This window comes from Ips typographus, linkage group LG11 (assembly GCF_016097725.1).
Source record: "Ips typographus isolate SLU linkage group LG11, UJ_Ityp_2.0, whole genome shotgun sequence".
In the NCBI taxonomy this organism is placed as follows: domain Eukaryota; kingdom Metazoa; phylum Arthropoda; class Insecta; order Coleoptera; family Curculionidae; genus Ips; species Ips typographus.
This window is the reverse complement of record NC_138432.1, coordinates 7,375,498-7,395,485: the sequence shown is the minus strand read 5'-3', so window position 1 is coordinate 7,395,485 and position 19,988 is coordinate 7,375,498. Positions and strand designations below refer to the sequence as shown.

Below are 19,988 nucleotides of genomic sequence, written 5' to 3'. Positions count from 1 at the left end.
AATTAAATGAAAAGAATAGTTTGCTAGAGTGTATTAATACACTAGATTAAACTCAGGGAACGATAAAAATGTAGGCGAGAAAAAAATGAAGATAACAGAAATCGAGTAAAAAAAAGAGAAATAATGACGAAACAGCTTGATAGAGAAAGAAGCTTGAAGAGGATTAGTATTAAAATAAACAAGAAAATATGAGTGATTAAGAAAAACGAATGTAATTTAACCTAATTTGAAGAGGGAGTGCTAATATTAGAAGAGTAACAGAGAGCAATACTTTCTGCAAAATTACGTCAGAGTGACCTAACTCTGTTAGAAAGAGAAATAAGAGGTAGAAGCGGAAGAGATTAGGAAAATATAGAAAATGGGTGGAACAAAAATAACAAGGACAAGTTGGTCAGAAAATATTAAAGTTAATATAGGAGAACAAGAGAAAATAGGAGAAAATGATCACAGAAAATGGTGAGAGAAGACGAGAAATCAGATGAGAGAGATATTTACATTATGTTCTTGAAACCAAATTGTTAAAAGCTAATCGCAGTCACTTTTTAATTAAAAATCTCTGATAATGCTGCCATGTTTAGAAAATATTGTTAAAAGCTCAATTAGCCAACAATAAATTTTAGATTTAAATTAAAGAAGAGAAGCTCCACAGTGTATATTGTGAATATTTTCATATTTCTTGGAATATAACAAGATTAGTGTGCAATTTATTAAGGAGAAAAAAGTCCTGTAAACAATATCCACACCGAGACACAATTTACATTATTGATATTTTCGGTAAGTTAACAAAAAAATCAACAAACAAACCTTGTGGCGCAGAATAAACTGACGAGCGCCGCGAGAAAGCAAAATTAAAACAGAACGAGGAAGAAATAATTTAGGTGGTAACCTTGACATTGCTTTAAAATGGGGCGCCGAGTAAAAATAAATTACTGAAACTTTTAAAGGGGAAAGCAAGAGGCTCAATGAACTCCATAAATGATGCATTATTCATTTGAAGTTCCGCGAGCGCTCTAAAGAAGTTGCTTCTAAAAATAATAAAATGCTGATGAGCAGAGACTGCAATCTGTTGAATGCGCTTTTATTTAATCGTACATTCCTTGTTTTCGTACCTGAAACTTCCCTGGATATCAACATGACTTGTTTGTATTTATAATATCGGGTTTTGGAAAAACATTTTCAATGTTTTATAATTGCTTGAAACTTAACTTAGAAAATGGTGTATTTTAGTTGTTTCAATGAAGTTTGAACATCCGTGCAATAGGTCGTGTCCCATATTAGAGTTCGTAACTTAAACCGCAGCTTCGGTGCTAGTTGTAATGGGCTGCACGAAATTACTGCCGGGCCCCAAGCGTGGGGGCCCTAAAGGATGAAAAGGGATGGGAGAGCCAGCTATTACCTGTTTAGGCCACACTTTATACAATCAGGCAGCGGAGAGGGTTGTCTAAATTGCTCGAACTAACTTTCCACTTTAAAGCGCCTCGGAGGGCCGTTAGTTTCCAAATAGTTATAGGTCCTATAAATTGCTTTTAATCGCTTTTCCAAATTTGGATTCTCGTCGTTTGCTCGCCTTGTTTTTTTCTTGTAGTTTTCTGTTTAAGTTAATGTTCAATTGATGGTTTTATATAAACTGTAAATAAAAAGACTCATTTGGTTGCTTAGACAGACAAAATTAGCTCTAACAGTTCGAACTCGTTTGATATGAAGGGTCCATAGGGCTTAGGGCAGAGTACTAAAGGGCAATGAAAACTAGTAATTCACCATTATGTCCTGAAAAGACTGGTACGTAGCACAGAGATGGGCAATCTATCGATAAAAATTAGTTAAGCAGCAAAACTATAAATTTGTGTTTTCCATACTCCTATTGCTTTTTCCTCCTCCAAACTAATTGTTGTTTTGACTGTGTGTTATTACACGATTTGAACTGAACTTATCATTAGAGTTCTATCAAAAATATCATAATTTGACAGTTTATGATAGAAAATCAATCAAGCTTACATCCGCACATAAATACAAAAGGTACTATAATACCCAAATAAAATACTGAAATACAGACATTCATTGAAATCAAAAAGCTTTATATTTTCATTATCCATCAGCCATTACATTTTGGCACCACATTCCGTAAACACCCAGTAAAATTGTCCCACAACATTATTCTTATTCGAGTAACAACAACTCCATCGTTTTACACAAGTTGGTTTATTTCAGATTTAAATGCGTTGAAGATGAATTCGGCGTGAAGTAGTGTGAAATAGTTGGTTAAACTAGTAAGTTTCCTAAAATTTTTATTGTGACCTGAAATCTGGTAAATTTTTATGATTAATTACTTATATTGCCTATTCTATAAAATTATGTAGGTTGAATAATTATAAAAAAAAAGTTGTAAATAAAGGTGAGTCATATAAGGGCAAATTGTGAGAAATACTGTTTGGCGAAAAGTGAAATTGACATTTTGAATTGAATACCTATAATTACTTATTAAAAAAAAGATAGGTTCTTATATTACTCCATTATAACCTTAATGAGCAGTAAAGTTATCGTAGATATCCTTCAGCACTTAACTTTTAGTCCGTTTTAATTGCACTTTTTCTTTTTCTTGAAGTCTGTGTTAGTAAATCTAATTTACGAGGTTTTCATTGCTCTAATTTCTGAATATATTTATAGATTAACCTAATTCTCTGAAAATGAAGAATGTCTTCGCTAAAGGTGCTTCTTCTTCTTCGTCTGACTAGGATTGCTCTTGTTTGTCTGCCTTTTAACCAGTTTTTGATGTTGTTGTCCTTCCATCCTTTCTTTGGTCTTCCTGCTAGTCTTTTGCTGTAAGGTTCTCATATTTTTGCAGATGATCAAAAGACTATCCCAGTCTTCTTTCCTTGCTTTTACCCATTTTTTGATACTCTAAATGTTTTCCCGTATGCTCTTATTTATTTGTCTGTCCTTAAGTGTCATACTCTTTATTGTTCTTAAAGTCTTCATTATCTGTTTTGTTCTTTTTATGTCAGCTCGAGTTTCTGCCGCGTAGGATCGGTCTCACAGTGTTCTTAAGTGCAACTTTCAGAATTCTGCTGAAGACCATATCCTCATTCCTATGATCAGGTAGTAAGAGTGTGTAGACGGATTTTGGTTAGGAATTTTGCAATTCTAGCATCACTTGAAATAGTGGACAAAAAATTAAATTTGAAAATATGTATGTTTTAGTGGTTTGTAGATTTGCTAAGTTGGATGTCTTCTTGAAGCCCTTAAAGACATATAACTCAATTATCCCTTTCAATAGAAACTCAATCAAGTTCCGTACCGTGCAGTCCGCCTCATCCCCATAGATTGGGACTTAGTCGAAATTAATTTAGGTCCTCTGTGGCGGTGACGAGAGGGGTGGCGCGCGGGGGCGGCGAGAGGAACGGTCCTGGAACAGGCAGGCGGCCATGTTGGCAACGTGTGTGTGCCTGTATTTAATTAGCACGCTCCGAGTCGCTTAATTATGGGGGCTGGCCCGGGCGGCATTATTACCAAGTTGTAACTTGCGGAAACTGTTACATGTGGTCGCGAGGGGCGGCTGCCTTCCACCCAACTATTATCTCGCGGTCGGAAAACATTAGTGCGTCAGGTTGCCTAGTTATTACACTGTCAAGAAAATTTTTACAGGAAAATTTACGTAATATACTTATTAAAAAATATTATGTATCTGAAAATCTTCTCTGACTATAAAACTTAAATAAAAAATTGCAATATTAACTTTACTAGAAGAATGGATTCATCTTTATTTCTCACCTTGGTAAAATAAAATCTTCTGTTTAAGTTGAAATGTAGTAATCACAATAATCTTCAATAAATTGTCTAAAGAACTAAGTAATTGAAAATGGACGCTTCTAATAGAAAAAGTTAAAAACTTACGTACTATTTTACGATAGTTTTCTTTAGATTTTAGACAAATTAAGCAATCAATGTTGGATAGAAAGTTGTCAGTTGTATTGATTGTATTTTTCTTGTTCGTTCTAACTGTATAATATTTCACTTTCCACTTACTACATGTGTGTATCTTTGCTTGGATAAAAGACCTATGAAAAACAATGTACAATATACATGACAAATTTTAAAGCAAAACTATGAAAATGCTCTTTTTAGGTGGGACATTTTAACTTGATGGTTCCGAAAATTGACATCAAAATTACATTTTTAATTTATTTCCGAACGTTTTGCGGTTTTGCAACTATTCATGCGATCTCGTTACGAAATTAATCCACCGAGAAGCAGTAAAAAGTTTAGCAAACATCAAACAGAACGGGGCACCGTTGCGGACCGAGTCGTTTTTCCGAGTAAACTTGTTAAAAGGAAAAGGCCAACTTTAATTTTATAGAGCCGGCATAATTATAATATTAGGGATACATTTCAAGGAATTGAAAGGGTCTGTACTGGGTACGCTTTAATATCTGCACTCAGCGGAATCTAGAAGGGCGTTATTATTTCATTATTTCCTTGGAAAAATACACTTAAAAAGCTTTGAAAAAGGAAATGCAATACTTCAACCTACTCTCTGTATCCTGCTCTGGTAAATGTGTCTGTCTTTTGTAAAATATTTATTGAGGTTTATGGGTAGGAAAGCCACATTATCCAAAAAAATATAAATCACTAGTCGAAAGATCAGGAGAACTGGATGGTCAATTTATTTTGTGACGTATAGGTAATAACATTTTCATCAAAATATTATATTTGACAGTCAAGATATTATGAACAACTATTTGGAAACCAGACTTCCTAACATATCTTGTACTGTCATGGTAGTACTACAGTACCTATGGGAATAATTTCGTTCACCAAAATGTCAGGAAATCCCATATTAAAATGACAGGTAAAAACACTGTCAATCAATACGATTTACTAAGCAATTTTAAGGTGTTTAGTTCTTTTTCTGTAACATTTGCTTATTTATACGTCTACGGTACACTTTAAGACCGGTTTCCTTTAATTATACGGATCTTTACGAAGTGACTAAAGAAGTACTACGTACCGCTCCTTCACCAGATATCAAGAAAAAGATAAACTAGTGATGTTATTTACCGGCAAGATAAAAGAAAATTCAGTGTGTGACTGAAAAGTCATCAAGTGGAAAGTTTTCCAATTTGACCAGTAAATTTACGAGTTTAATTGAAATTTGCTTTTTCTTGTCATGACTGTCATTAATTTCATTAAAGTAATTTTCAGTCAATATTGTCAAAATAAAATAATATGTAAATGCAATATGTAATTTATCAGTAATTTACTGACAAGTGTCAAAATAACTGTCGTAAATCTCAGAAACACGTCTTATTTCGAAAACTGTCTTAAACTGTAATTTTTGCAAATTCTAGGCCAATTTTGACATAAGTGACACGTGGTTTTCGGAGGATAATTTAGCTAGGCGATCACGTGACCACTGTCATAAATCTCAGAAACACGTTTTGTATCGAATACTGAAAACTTTTCTAAGCTCTGATTTTTGCAACTTTTGAGCACAATTTGTCAATCAGGGACAAAACTGTTTATGAAACCCACTTGGAGTGAGAACATTACTGTTTTAAGAACATTTGTCGAATTTCCATTAAAGTTCCTATCCAATAACCTGAAAAAACTATACAAAATTCAAGTCAAAGTGGAGTCAAAGTTTGAACTGCCAGAAACACAGTTTGAAAGGACAGCCAGAGGTAAAATCGGTTGTAAACTCCACTTGTAGTAAGAAAATGACTGTTTTAAGCACATTTATGAAATCCTCATTAAATTTCCTATCAAATAGCTTAAAAAAACACTACAAAATTTGGTATAGTCAGGAAGAAAAGCGGTGTCAAAGTTTGAATTGCCATAAACACAGTTTGAAAGGACAGTCAAGGGTAAAATCGTCTGTAAAACCCACTTGGAGTGAGAAAATGGCTGTTTTAAGCACATTTTTGGAATCCTCTTTAAATTTTCTATCGAATAGCTTAAAAAAACACTACAAAATTTGGTATAGTCAGGAAGAAAAGCGATGTCAAAACTTGAACTGCCAGAAACACATTATTTATAATTACCAGTACTAATAATTACCAGTACTTTACTGGTCAAATTTTCCTGATAATTTACCCATCACTATTTCAAACAGATTAAATAGATATAGATTTAAATATTAGTTTATATTTGTAATTACATTAAAATTTATTAATTAACCGAGTTTAATAATTTTAATTTTCCATAGCATATAATACAGCTGGGATTATTTACTATTATATTTCTAATTCATTTTCTGCCAGTTCATGACTGAAATAAAACAAAACCATGTGTTAATATGATAGAGTAGCCCGCTAGAAGTCCAGATCTGAATCTAGTTGAGCGTCTAAGGAATAAATTCAAAGACATTTTAATAGGTAACCTTATTATTAACATTTTGCCTAAATACATCATCTTTAAGTATTTGGTTAAATAGAACTACGTACTTATTATTATATTGGTATTTTTACAGTAAATTATTAAACAAACAGATACTGTAGATTCTGTCAGCAATTAAATAATATTAATTTGGGGTAGCTACTTGGCGAGAAAGTTTTGAAATTTGTCTTCCTGAATATTTTTGCAGATTATTGAAAACAAAATTATTTAAAATAGGAGACACTACACTCAACCCAAAATTTGACTGAAATATTCAGTTTAAAAATGATGAACATATTGAACGTAAGGACACGGACTAATTTTGCCTCTCACTCTAACATGGCGGACAAATACGCACGTGTCGTGTCCCAACCACCCGATAACTGCCACCACCCTGTGGCCGACTAGTGAACTAATAGTTCAACGAAGCGCCCTTTAAAAGGATATTTACAGGAGGAGCTATGCGGTAGCCCTACGTTAAATATGTATAGTTTGTTCTCTAAATGTGTCGTTTATAATCATTATATTATTCAAACATACCCGTGATAGGAAACTTTTGTTCATTCTTAAAGAAGTTTTACTTTTCACAAATTTCTCATAATAAAACTTTATCCCATGCTGACACTAAAGTATTTTGTACTGATTCCTATTTGTATGGACAGTTCAAACACAAATCAGAATTGATTAGGTTGCACATAGCAAAATTGTATGCCTGGAATATGCCTGGCAGTTACTTTCAGACAGGGGTATATTCTCAAATATATGCCAGATATGTGCCCAGTATATGAAAGTATATTTCCAATACGTGCCTGGCATATTACTTTGTCCTTTTAGATCATGTTTCTCAGGAAGCTAAAAATAACATTGATGTAGGCAGAAATTTCAAAATTGTATTTTATTTTTGTAATTTGTTTGGTTTACGCGTTGTAATCTTCTTGTCTTTGAATTAGCTCAACGGCTGAATGAAAATGTAAGGTTTTAAAATAAGACATATTCATATTTTGCTTTTCTTATATCCATTTATAGTTTATATTATATTTTCATTATTCTCATTTAATCATTCAGTTTGAAATAGTGTGTTATATCTTGTAACAATTTTGCGAAACTGTTTTCAATTTATAACAAACTATACTATAGAGACCAGTTTTTACTTCTCAGACATACCCCTGGCATATACTTATTGGAATATTTACAAAGTTAAATTTGTACAGCAGCCGGGTATATGCCAGGGATATTCTGTTTCGGTCCTAAATGATGCACATCAAGTTTCATTTACTATCAATCTATTTTCTAGCAGACACTTGCACGCTTTTTGTTTAAAGCTTATCAATTATTATATAACATAACAGACGTAAGCAAAAATTTCAGTTAATCCAACAGTAGAGAATACCTCCTGTCTGAGTTATCTTTTCTTGCAGAATATTATTAAATATTCATTTGAAATCATCATTTATATCGAATAAACCTCCATTAACACGGTTGTATCTACTTGGAAACTGCTTGTACCTAAGAAACACAAGCCGCCCACTTAGAAGACGAGCCACATCGAGTGGAAATGAATTTAAATTGGATGGTAAAGTTGAAAAACCGCAAAAATCCTAGAAACGTGGGTGGTAAGGTCTAATCTGTTTTAATACACTTCGAAACGGACAAGAGATTCAAACGTTTAATTCACACCAACAGAACCCCGATATGTGACCATCAAAGTACTACGGGGGTGGTCTCTAGAAAAGCACGATTGCTCCATTTATGTCACTTTAATCTTAAGCTTAGGGATTTTGCATTTTGCGTTAGTGCACCCAACCAATACATTTTTCTTATAGGTGAGTAGGTTTTTGATGTCCAATTTAGGTTTTTTTCTGTTAATAAAATAAATCTGTAAAAATACCTCTTTTTAGTGGAGTTCTTGTGTCACGCATTTGATGCGGAGATGTTTGGTCGATAGATGGTGTGACCTTTGGCCACTCCGTGCCAGCGCCGTTGGCGTCGTGTCTTCGGCCCGGTGCCATTAGGTGACTTCTCCATTTTCTCCATGGGGACGACACTGCGTGACCCCTGCCCACTAGCGTGAGTCCGAAAAATCCACTGCTCGATAGTGCCAGAGGCGTATCAAACGTTTTTTGGCAATTTCTCTAAAAAGAAAACTCTTGCAAATCACGTGTTTCAGTTTAATGGATTGGATGTGACGTTGATATTGAGTAGTTGGTCACATGACCACTTTATTAGAAACTCTGATTGAGATCGTGTGACACATATTTGCCTGGAACATTGGTTTGCAATAGATCTTCTATCGTTGAAAATTAAATTTTTTAGATATAATTTTGATACAATTTAAGATCCATTGCGCCACTGGGTATCCCTTGTGGCAGTTTAGCGGTCAGCCCTAACGGTTCCTGGTACAGCTAAATAGGCCTTTGCTAACATGTAACCAACAACTTTGAAGAACTCATGATTTTCCGGTAGTTTATTGACTTACACATAGATTCTTTTTCTAAAATAGTACAAATAGAAGTTGAACAAGATTAAATTAATTTTCTGCACTAGCTCCATCTGTAAATCATATAAACGGATTACCTGTGGCGTAGGTTATTGTAACCCTTGTCCCCTAGTAAATCATCAAACTCTATCAAAGGATATCTACCATAAAAATGCAGGTATAAAAAAGTGATGGTTTGAAGGTTTTTCTACAGATGGCGCTGGTATTCTATAGAAGTAGTACCATACCAAGTAGAAGATACTTAATAATTTTGATTTCAATATAGAAATTCGTACGAACTCAAAGTGTATTACTTAAATTTTGGATTTGTATTTATTATAATGAGATTTCTTTAATAGATCTTTGTGTCTACCAAACCTTTGATGTAACAAAAAATGAGTACTACTACTAAGTAAGTACTCAGTATTACTGATAAGAAAAAAAATTGTTATAAACATTTAAACATTCCTCTGTTAAAACATTTAATAATTTGTTGCTTTAAAAATCGACAAGGTTAAACTTTTTATCATGATTTATTAAGCAGACAAAATACACAAAAATGATGATTCTTCTGATCAAGAATATTTTCATGTTTTCAACAAACAGATAAAAATAGTTATTTATGCAACAAGTGCAAAAAGTACATCTTTTTTGCAAGTGAAAGTTGTTATACGAAACCGAAGGACTTTTTTCATGGGTTGTATACAATATTTTTTATAAAATCCACTTGTTTGACATAGTGCAAAAAATACTTTTTTTTGTATTTTTCTGAATCTACTAAATAAAAAATTGGTCAAATTGGAATTTATTTTCTGACCATACATACAACGTGTAGCTTAAATTGTCGTTATTAAACAGACAATTTTCTCTATAGCACAAAAATGTAAAATAGCTAGCTAGCTACTTACTTCTCTGGTAAAAAAGCTACTTACTTTTTGACATTTACGACGTAGGAGTTAAAAATGAAAAAGTATCTTAGTTTCAGTCAGCCAGTTTAGTAAGAAAGTGGTCAAATATGTTAACAAGTTAATTTGTGTTCAACTGCTAGGAATTAAATACATTTTATAGCTTTATGGATATTTTCTTGGGAGTTTCGACGTTTATCACATGTCAGGAAGTGTTTAAGTGTCACGTGACATCAAACAAACCTTGCCTCAATTAGAACATGGAGTTATAAAAACGGAATAATTGTAATTTCTGCCTATAAATCAGAAAATTCACTTTACAGCTTTATAAGCGGTTTTTTGACTGTTGTGACATAAAAATTAAATCAAAAAGTGTTTTGGTATCACGTGACAACTGTCAAAGTTTGCCTCACTCAGAACGTGGAGCTATACAAGTGAAAATTTTAATTTATTTTTAGGTATGAAAAACAAAATCGCCTTAATAGCTGTATGATCAGTTTTTTGACATCTACGACGTAACAGTAATATAAAAAGGGGTCACGTGACAACGATTTCAAAATGAGCTTCTCTTGGGCTGTCAAAGACTATATGGATTCTATAGCTTTATGGATAATTTTTTGACAGTTTTGAGTGACAACTGTACTTTAACCCTGCTTTATCGATAAGAACGTGGAGCTATACAATTGAAATAATTGTAAATTCTGTTGTAATTCGTATAAATCAGAAAAATTACTTTACAGTTGTATTGGCGGTTTTTTGACAGTTGTGACGTAGAAATTAAATCAAAAGGAGTCTTGGACAACTGTTAAAGTTTGCCTCAATCAGAACGTGGTTTAAATTTCTGTTGAGGTATCAGAGGCAACATGGTCTTATAGTCTCTCTATAGTCTTACGTCAAAACTGTCAAATTTGGCTTTAGTAAGAGTAAGAGATGTAAGAGTAGTAGTAGTAGTAATAGATTTTTATTGCAAGGTAACAAAACCTAAGTTAGAATGACAACATTTTTTGTTTTTTCCACTCAGGACATCTGCAGAATTTTCTAGTATACTTTAACTGAAGATAATTTGTTCCAGACGTGTTTTGGTACACCTGAAAATATCTAAAAATACTCGCATCATTCCAAATTATGATCATATTCACTGCTGTTATAGTTTGAAAATCTAGTGTATCTGAGCAAATTTGCTGAATTTATTTTATGTTAAAGATCCACACAGCATTTACAAAAATCCTACCTTCTAATAACCTACTTTTTCAAAAAAGCCTCAAGATATATTTTCTGTTCGATCTCTAGGACTTTAACCGACCAAATTATTCTGAATAGTACGATTATTTCCATCTAACATTCGTAGCAAAACAGTGATGATTTACTGCGATTTCGTTAAACCTCCACCTAATTAAAACCCCAAAGCGGGATAAAAACTTGTTAATGCTTCATTGTCATGCAAAATCAACAAAAAAAATGGCAGTTAGACGCGAACCTACTTAATCACCACGGTTCGTCTGTGTTAGTTCTGCCGCGTTTTTTGTCTCGTTGTCATTTTAACGGGTGACCCACTAAATAATTGAATCTCATTAATAAAAAGTTAAATAAAAAAAACGTCCCCCCAAGCCTTTTTTATCTCCTAAAACCCTTTTGTGTCGCTTATGTGCTTAGAACCAGGTGCTCAGAAAAAAACCCTTTTTTTATGCGGGCCGGTAGTTTGATTTGGTTTTTTGTTCGCCCTTCTTGGACCCTTTGGCATGTGCTAGTAAAGTTCGAATGATAAAGTCACCAGCCTACGAAAACTATCCTTTTTCACTTAACCAACGAATTTTTTCTCATGACCGTCAAGCTTCACGGTGTGTAAAAAACTATTGAAGAAACCGCAATATATCTAGGTAAATCTTCGAGATTCGGTTAACCTTTGGCAAACTAATTCGACCGCCGATTAGAAGAAATCCCCATAAAGTGACGGATATCTGGCCTATTAAATCTCCGTGAATAATTTTAAATGGTACTATTGTTAGCGGTTTCGTTCCTACAAGGTACTCCGGAGATTACGGCGATACAAAGAGGTCAATGTATATCCAGCTGGGCGGTTTTATCAATAAACGATTGTTAAATAATAGTAAAACATGGGATTTCGTGACCGCGAGTTGTGGCCTACAGATTAAAAAGGTTCTGGGTTGGAACCACCCAACATTTTGGCAACCCTTCGCAATTTATTGCCCGGAGATCATGTCCGACAGCCACCTGTTGGTTATTACAAAGTTAAATTTCGTTACAAGCAATACCAACTCGTTGCCGGACGTTCTGACCATCGACATTAATTTTCGACCCTCATCAAATTGATATAACATCTTGGCGTTTGCAACCTGTTTTTTTTTCGAAAGCGTAGAATGTGAAACGGCAACCCTTGGTCATCACATGTGCCCTTTTCTCAATTTTATACATCGACGAGAAGCCTTTTAATTTCCTTCAGGTACCTGTTTCGATGTGCGGAATCATTCCGACAGATGGACAACCTCTAGTTGCTTTTTTATGTTACAAAGATATTTTCAATTTAATTAATGTGAGCTGTTGCTGCTATTAACTAAATATTTATACTGCGTGTTCATTTTTTATACTGATCACGTGTGTAATTCTCATGTTTACAGTGCCAATTATTATTTGGTTCCACTAATTGGAGGAAAAAAGTATGTAACTATCTTGAAATGTTTCTTTTCTTCACTTAGTATTGTTTTCTCTGGATTGAAGATTAAAGACAAAACATTATTGGATGAAATTTCTGATGGTTTGGTTAACAAAAAATATAATATGTACAGTAAAAATAGAGTTAGGTTAGAACTTAAAGACGACGTTACAATAAATTGTATGAATAGAAAACCATCTTAGAAAGTGTAGAACACTTGTAGAGGCCTTTGGCACTTTTTAGAATTTTTTTTTTAGCATTTAGAGGTCTATGAAACTTTCAAAATGGTTCTAGAGGGCTCCGGCAATTTAAAACAGTTCTAGAAAAGTTGTGTGCTCTGGAACTTATCATAAAGTTCTCAGTAGTATTTAAAGGTCTTTGGCACACGGTGCTAGAGGCTTTTGACAATTTAAAACAAGTCTGGGAAGGTTTAAGATACTTGTAGAGGTTTTTGGCTTTTCAGAAGGTTTTCAATTGCATGTAAAGGTCTATGGAACTTTTGATATGATCTTAGAGGCCTCTGGCAATTTAAAACAGTTCTGACACTTGTACAGGCCTCTGGCACTTTTTAGAAGGTTTATCAGTATCACTTAGAGGTTTATGGAACTTTCAAAATGGTTCTAGAGGTTTCGGGCAATTGAAAACAGTCCTGGGAAAGTTTAAGACAGTTGTAGATGGCTCTGGAACTTTTCAGAAAGTTCTCAGTAGCATTTATAGGTCTTTGGCACATTCAAAACAGTCCTGAAGGCCTCTGATAATTTAAAACAAGTCTGGGAAAGTTTAAAACACTTGTAGAGGCTTTTGGCACTTTTTAGAAGGTTATCAGTAGCACGTAGAGGTTTATGGAACTTTCAAAACTGTCCTAGAGGCCTCTGGCAATCTAAAAAAGTCCTGGGAAAGTTTATGACAGTTGTAGATGGCTCTGGAACTTTTCAGAAAGTTCTCAGTAGCATTTAGAGGTCTTTGGCACATTCAAAACATTCGTAAAGGCCTCTGACAATTTAAAACAAGTCTGTGAAGGTTTAAGATACTTGTAAAGGCTTTTGGCACTTTTTAGAAGGTTTATCAGTAGCACTTAGAGGTTTGTAGAACTTTCAAAATGGTCCTAGAGGGCTCCGGCAATTTAAAACAGTTCTAGAAAAGTTGTGTGCTCTGGAACTTTTCATAAAGTTCTCAGTAGCATTTAAAGGTCTTTGGCATCTTCAGAACCGTGCTAGAGGCTTTTGACAATTTAAAACATGTCTGGGAAGGTTTAAGATACTTGTAGAGGTTTATGGAACTTTCAAAATGGTTCTAGAGGTCTCTGTCAATTGAAAACAGTCCTGGGAAAGTTTAAGACAGTTGTAGATGGCTCTGGAACTTTTCAAAAAGTTCTCAGTAGCATTTAGAGGTCTTTGACACATTCAAACCAGTCCTGAAGGCCTCTGACAATTTAAAACAAGTCTGTGAAGGTTTAAGATACTTGTAGAGGCTTTTGGCACTTTTTAGAAGGTTTATCAGTAACACTTAGAGGTTTATGGAACTTTCAAAATGGTTCTAGAGGTCTCTGGCAATTTAAATGTGGCAAATGTGACGCAATTCTCACAAGTCACTGAACAAAAACTACTCGTATATTGTTGTTTCTGTCGACTGACATAAAACTTGTAAATTTCTGATTTCTTCGTGTGAATCGTATTTCCTATTATGTCTGTCGTTTTTAATTAAATTTTATTTGTGTTTTGCTCCTTTCAAATAGTTAGCAACAAAAATATTTCGATAACCACTACTCTGAGTATTTACTTCGTTAAAATCACTTTCTTGTACAGCCAGATTTGATAACATAAATTCGAGACAATAAGGCATTTAACACCCATTTGCTGCTATTGCAAATTTGGGAATTTAATATCAAAATTAGCTGATAAATCTCGGCGATGACACACTTTTACATGTTATTTGTTTAAATTTCTTATCTAATGGTACCACCGAAAAGATTCCTGGAATATCAACGAATGGTGCATATATTGTTTCGGTAACTTATAAAATGATTTAGCTGAGTCTAAACTTGCATTCACTCATGGAAGAATGTTAACTGATTGCATGTTATACATTGTCTAAAATAGTAGTTCTTTGATCCCAAAGAAAACAGTTATTAAAATTTTGGTATTTATTCATGATCAATTGATGGCGTTTAGAGTGATTTTATTATTAAGTATAAAACATGTATTTTAACTTACTTATTAAATTAATTTATATGTGTTCTTAATTATACAAGTGGACATAAACTGTAGTTCTGGTCATTATTATAGAATAATCAAAAAAAATTAGGAAAGCTTCAATTTCAAACTTTAACTTTAAAGGTTAGTTTGGCACTGTTCCCAATTTTTCAAAAGACTAGAACACATTTTGTAATAAATTATTTAAAAGTTAACTTTGTATGACTCAAATGACAATTTGTCAAATTGTATCATAAATTGTGCGCCGCTGGTCGTTTATTATCACTAAAGCGTATATTATGTATACGTGTATGCATACGGGCGGCTTACATAAATGTATTTAGGTGACCCTTTACTATCAATATTAGCTTTTTGCGGCTTATCAGCCACAGTCTGGCAGATAGCCACCCATTTGTACTCTTTATCTTATCGCTTGGCACACCGGTCGTTAATTTACAGATATGGAACGGTCTGCTTTTCTCGCCCGCCGACAAAACCGTTTTCACGAAGAAAAAGAACACAAAAAATTACAGTTACAGTTGGGAATGAATAAAAAAAAAAACAGCCCTAACAGCACTAAATTAAAAGCAACCATTCAATGGCGTTCTCTGGTCCCAGCAACGGTTGTATCTCGGTAGATCTGGCCTATAATTATTCGCAAAAAACTTGTGAAAAAATGGAGAAACAAACAAGCCCCATTATTTATGTCCATAAAAAATGTACCCTTTGCTTTCGTATTGTTTATTTTAATTTGTGAGCCCCCTGAATCGTTTTTTGTAGTCCAATCACACCCTTTGGGGACAAAATTTTTTGTGAGGCTGAGTTACACGGTAGTTAAAATTAAAATGTATTTAATTGTTATTTCAAAAGTCAATAAATCAAACAAAGTAAATTAAATTTGCCATACTACTACTATGTATAACTATACAAGGTGCTCAAAAGGTAATTTTAAATGCCCAAATCAATATAATAAATAATCTGGTGAAAAAGAACCCACCAAACAGCAATTCAGTAGGTTGGTAGACTTGAATCTTCGGAGAGATACCGGGTGAACTAAAAATGCAGTGTCTGGCTGGAAAAAATTCAAAAACAATTATAAACACATTATTTTTTTGTGTGTAACGGTTAACCATCAGCCTTCTTACAATAGTACCCTGAAAAACAACAACTTGAAAAATGATCTACAATTTATAGCTTTTTTTAGACTTGCCTATTTTGCATAGACCTGGCGTAAGGAAAAGACGTCACTAAAAAACTCCAGGGGTGACTTTTTCCCACATAAGGACCCGGTGCTTCTGAGGGGTGAGATTTTTTCCGCATCCGCATTTTTGATTTAAATTTGGCACCTTAAAAAACGGTACGGTTTTTTTCGACCCGGATTCTACCCCTGATTTTTTTTAAGTTCTTTCTCACGGTAAGGAATCTGTTTGTCTCTTGTTTGATCTGATAGATGTAATATGCAGATTCTTTTTGCGTGTGCATTACAGATACTTTTCTAGCCGTTGATTTGAATAGAATTCGTTACTCGTCAGATTAGTGATTTTGTATTAATGAGATGAGAGGATGAAACCGTTACGGGATTGAAAGCTTCTAAATTGTTCGAGAAGATTGACTGAGGGTTGCATCATCCTAGAAACAGTAAACCAAACAGTTTTAAGTGAAGAAAAAACTTAAGTCTTGAAGTGCTTTTAATATGGAGATTGAAGAACTGTAGAAAGTAAGCCTAGATATGACAAAAAGCATATTGACATTCAACCGGGTGGAATGTACTCACTTTCCACCCGGGTGGTAGTAAGTAAAAGCAGGTAATTTTCATCTTTCCACCTGGTTTATAGGTAAGAAATAATATTATTAAATAATACATAGTTGAAAATAAAATCTTTATCATGTTTTGCAAAGTGTTCAACTTTTCAATTAATTTGATTATTTTTTGTCTGAATCTGAGATTTCCCATTTTAGTGGGAGCAAAATCTCATTGCGGTGGATAACATCATAGGATAACAAACAGCCGCGTGGCTTATGGAGACACCCTGTACACCCCAACGCAACGGGTCAGAGGTTAACTTCCCAGCACCGGACGTACGCTTTGTGTTATTCCAAAAATACAAAAATGACCATTCGAGAAGTGCGTACGCTAGTCATATGGCCCTATTGTATGCTGATGGGTATTTATTTGTATAGGGGTCAGTTTGTTCATTTTCCTTTTTTCTGGTACATCGCCTAAATATGCAAATCCCAATAAAATATCGACAACGGCTGGCGTTTTCGGGCGACCCTTATAAAGCAATAATTAAACGATCGTTGCCAACGTGAAACAGAGGCGTACCTTACTAAAATTATGCTTGAGTAGTTCAAAATTTGTCTGCGGAAGTTCTAATCTGAATATCTAAGCTGTTATCTTAAAAGAATATCGAAGTGTTCACGTATAGAGAGTATTAGAATATGAATTGTTGCCACTTATGCGCATAAATGGTTTGGGTCGAAGTACTCAACCACGTCCAAAATCAGATATCCGAAGGTCTTTCGGAGGTCAGCCATTAAGTAGAGAAAAATTCTTTACATTTTATGTTTGAAAGTGAAATAAAGCAGACCTAATACAATGAAAGAAGGAGTTGATTCACTCCTAAAGTTGAAAGAACTAATTTTGTTATTGACAGTTGTCACGTGACCGTCAACGCAAATACTGTTATACTGTCACGTATATCAAAACTGTCAATATTTGCCAAGAATCTGTCAAAATTGCTGTTTAGAACAGTTTGCACAAGACTGATTTTTCTGACATTATATTTTGAGAGTTGTCACGTGACCGTCTAAGTAAGTGCGAGTTTAGTGTCACGTGACAACTGTCATTAACATCACAACTCTAAATTTACCGAAAATCTGTCAAAATTAGAGCTTAAAACAGCTTTTTTACATTATTCTAAACAATAAGACTAGTTTTTCAGCACTATTACAATTAATTTAACAGTTTTCACTTGACTGTCTCAGTAGACAGTGTTTGAGTGTCACGTGACAACTGTCATTGACGTCAAAACTGTCAATATATTAGGTTGATGGTAGAAATTAACTGTGCGGTGTCAAAATGACATTTTGCCTTTTGATTAAATAAAAAGTGTTAAAAAATAGAAAAATCTCTATTTTTCGTACTCGTCTTAGAAAGGGTACCACCCAGCGTTAATTTGACACCAGATTTGAATTTCTAAGGTTGAGATTAGTCTGTAACACGAGATTCGTTAAGATAGTGCCAATATTGTGATACTTCATATGTTATATACCTTTGGGTTGATGGTAAAAATTAATCGTAAGGTGTCAAAGTGACATATTGGCTTGAATAAGGGAACTATGCCCTAAAAAGTGACAGTAAAAATCAATATTTTTCGAAGTCAGCTCAGAAATGGTACCAACCGTGTTAATTTGACACCAGATTTGATCTTTCTGAGATTGAAATTAGAAAATGGCGAGAATTGGTGACGGTTTACTATTTTAAAATTATCAATATCTCAAGCAAATAAACTGATTTTCCAGTGTTCTGAACGTTTCTTAGCATTAGCAGAATAAATTTTTGAATCATAAGAAACTTATCAAGGTACCAAATAATTATCTACTGTTATCCTCAATTGTCAGTTGTTATCAGTAGAATCATAATTTTCAGTGTCTTACTTATATTGCATTGGTTTGTAATTATATTAAAATTATATGGTTTACACAAGGAAAAAACATTTATTGCGGTTCACTGGTTTCAGACCAAAAGCAAACCGACCGGTATTGCGTAGAATATGGTTGAATCGTTGACCATTCACGTGAGATGCCCTTTCAAATTGCCGGCTTTCAAGTGTCAATCAATCGGTTAATAACTACGGTTTATTTAGCTCTGCCGCCTTTTCAAACCATGTTTCGACTATATTTTTTTAGCTTGGAGCATTCTTAAAAGAATGTATTAGTTTTAACCCACACAAGGAGAATGATGATATTTTGTGGTTTAATAAATGGTACGTTTAAATTCCATAAAATGTAGATAGGAAGGGTCGAATTGAAAAGTGTTACCACAAATCATGGTTCTAAGGAAGAGTGGGTTGTTCATCATACAGGTAGATGATGGTACAGGTGGTACTTGGATGGTATTCCACATCAGTTTCATAACAGAGACATTGGCAAATATTGGTGCAGATCATTTTTTTTCCAACTTAATATACAGGGTGGTCCAGTTTTAAATGTCAATAAGTCACCAATCCATAGCCAATTAAAAAATAAGTTGCACACTTTAAAACACAGTGATAAAACAATTTTTGAATCTCACTTTGTTGCTCTGTCCTGTTTTAAAGCATCTTACAAAAATTCATCAGCTACACAATATACACACAACATATTTTTTACAAATTGCTGACTGATTGACGGCTGTCAGGGCCTATTCACTTATGTGAAAGATTTTCTAAAATAATCTTAAGCTAATATTAAACTTATTAGGTTTGAGAAAATATTATCAGCGACTGACACATTTGTTGTACTTTAATCAAACATTACTTGATTCTAATACTTTGACAGCAGTTTACAATACTATATTTTCTCAAAAAAAAAAGAACTGATTGATTTTTTGTAATATGCCAAGCAAGAACTGACATCAAACTATGATGATAATCAAAAAACTTACTGATTCTCTCTACCTGAAAGGCAGAAAAAAAATATTTCCGCTTTCGCGTTTCGAAAATTACAACGACTTTACTCGTAAAAGTATCGTAAGTAATGAAATAAAGAACTCGTTACTCGGTTTTTCATTCATAACATCTTTGCCAGTCCGCCAGTTCGTTAGCGTCGTAGTGGTGCCCCAGGTCGCGCACCCAGCCTCGTTCTGGGCGATCGTTTCAAGATTATTGAACCAGTTTACTTCAGCGAGCTACTTGAATTAATTTGGAGTTCCCCGTTTGATTCTTTTAATAACTTGAATGAAAATGAGGTGAGATAAAAGCTCTAACAAATTGATTTTGTTGCCTGTTGAGCGGCGCGATGTTTTTTTCGCTTTTTAACTTTTCTCATTCCGGTTTCGGAATGATTGATGACATCTATAGGAAGATTGTCTTGGACGGTCGTACTGTGATCAGTTCTAACTGGATTAGTACCGATTTGGCATGGATTCGGTCACGGTGGCTGCCATAACGCATTTGACTGACTTGTTTACCGGTTTGCACGAAGAAATCTGTCACATTTGCGTCGATTCTAGTCTGCGACCTTTCAGTGAATTGAATAACCCAATGGTACAATGCGGGCAAAGTTATGACGGACGGTCTCTGCACGTCAGATGCAGGGGTTGCGTTTTTGTGTATTGTTCACACTGAGATGACCACGGCCAATATTTTCCAGAGACGGACTTTATCATG

General features: G+C 34.2%; 1 long non-coding RNA gene across 1 annotated transcript in view; it reads right to left on the bottom strand.

The window, feature by feature from the left end:
• The window catches only part of LOC145735886 (uncharacterized), a 65,649-nt gene that overhangs the window by 27,019 nt on the left and 18,642 nt on the right, over positions 1–19,988 (bottom strand). The window contains exon 3 of the long non-coding RNA XR_014179776.1: positions 8,261–8,504. This is a non-coding gene — a long non-coding RNA (uncharacterized LOC145735886). The remainder of the gene's footprint in view (positions 1–8,260; positions 8,505–19,988) is intronic.